Consider the following 1,853-nt stretch of genomic DNA (forward strand, 5'->3'; position numbering starts at 1 on the left):
CTGCCCTTAATACAATACAAAAACACAATAAAATATAAATGTTTAAAAGATCTATGTTCAAATACTAATGTTTAAGCCATCTAATCACTGAAGCGCAGCATTGTTTATATTAAAAAAAATCAGATTCTAGATTAGTGTATGCCCTCACAGCCGGTCACAGTGTGATCTACAGCAGGGGTCCCCAACCCCTGGTCCATGGGCCGGTACCGGACCACGGCATACCAGCAACTGGTCTGAAGAAACAAGCAAAGCCTCATCTGTGAGATGCTGGCAGCACACAAAACCACACCCCCTCCGGTCTGCGGAAAAGCCTCTCTCCACGGAACCGGTTCCTGGTGCCCAAAAGGTTGGGGACCTCTGATCTACAGTTTGATGTGGGAGCCTGAAGTCATACTGAAAGGAGAATATTATGCCGCATTTATATAGAGCAGTGTTTCTCAACCTTGACAATTTTAAGGCATGTGGACTTCAACTCCCAGAGATCCACAGCCAGCAATGCTGGCTGTGGAATTCTGGGATTTGAAGTCCACATGCCTTAAAATTGTCAAGGTTGAGAAACACTGATATAGAGAGTCCTGGATGTGAGGTGTGGTATAGGTATGGTACAGGGTCTCCTACTTGAGTAGGAGGTTGGACTGGAGCAGGGGGTCGCCAACGTTTCTGGGTTGGCAGCCCGGTGAGAAAGGCACCTTTATGCAGACATGCGCACACATGCAAATGTAGCTGCGTGCGTGCGAACAGGACTGTGAGCATGCTTGCTCTGCAAATAAGGCTGTTAGCACCGGCGTGCGGCTTGTGGCTCGGCTAGCGCTGACGCACGGCTCATGGCTCACCCAGCACCCGCGAGAGGCTTGCGGCTTGCCTAGGGCCAGTGAGAGGCTCGCAGCTTGGCTAGCCCCGGTGCAAGGGCAGGGGATGAGCGTGCGCACATGTGCGCTTGCACTGGCCAGCCACTCATGCGGCCCTGTGGCCAAAAGGCTGTGGCCCGTGGGCGACAGCCCATAGGTCCCTTCCAATACTGCTATTCTGTTTTCTTTAATTATGGTGGGGGGAGCTGCCTTGTCCCTCCAAACAGCATAGAGAATCAGAAGAGCCCGTTGACTAAATTGCATGGGTCTGGCATGGCTGCTATAGTTTGCAACTAGATGGCATGGCATAATTTCAGTTCCTTTGCTGTGGGGAGAAGGAATTCCATGTAAATAATATTGGGGAGCAGAACTGAGTAAGAGGTGTGTGCTTAAAATGCAAGTAGTCCTCAACTTACAACCATTACTTTAGCAATTGTTCGACGTTGCGTAACGTAAGTAGTTCCTGTTGTTGGTCCTTAGGATCACGTTTCTATCTGTCTGTGCCTTTCCCCCCCTCCTGTAGTAAATTGTAGAAGGGAGGCAAAGAAATAGGCACAATGGCTTCCTATCGACAGAGGCACGCTAAATACACGCTGAATGATGAACAATCAAGCAACGCAAAGTTTTTGTGCAAAGGAAAACTCCAATGCAAAAAAAGGAGAATTGGTGAGTGTATAATCACCTGCTCCTTAGGACAGGCAGTCCTCGACTTACAACAGTTCATTTAGTGACTGTTCCAAGTTACAATGGCACTGAAAAAAGTGACTTATGACCATTTTTCACACGACCATTGCAGCATCCTCATGGTCACGGGATCAAAATCTGGACACTTGGCAAGTGGCATGTATTTATGACGGTTGCAGTGTCCTGGGGTCATGTGATCCCCTTTTGTGACCTTCTGACAAGCAAAGTCAGTGGGGAAGCCAGATCCACTTAACAATTGTGTTACTAACTTAACAACTGCAATGATTCACTTAACAACTGTGGCAAGAAATGTTGTAAAAT

The sequence above is a fragment of the Protobothrops mucrosquamatus genome, unplaced genomic scaffold (assembly GCF_001527695.2).
Source record: "Protobothrops mucrosquamatus isolate PMUCROS unplaced genomic scaffold, P.Mucros_1.0 scaffold9559, whole genome shotgun sequence".
Classification (NCBI taxonomy): Eukaryota; Metazoa; Chordata; class Lepidosauria; order Squamata; family Viperidae; genus Protobothrops; species Protobothrops mucrosquamatus.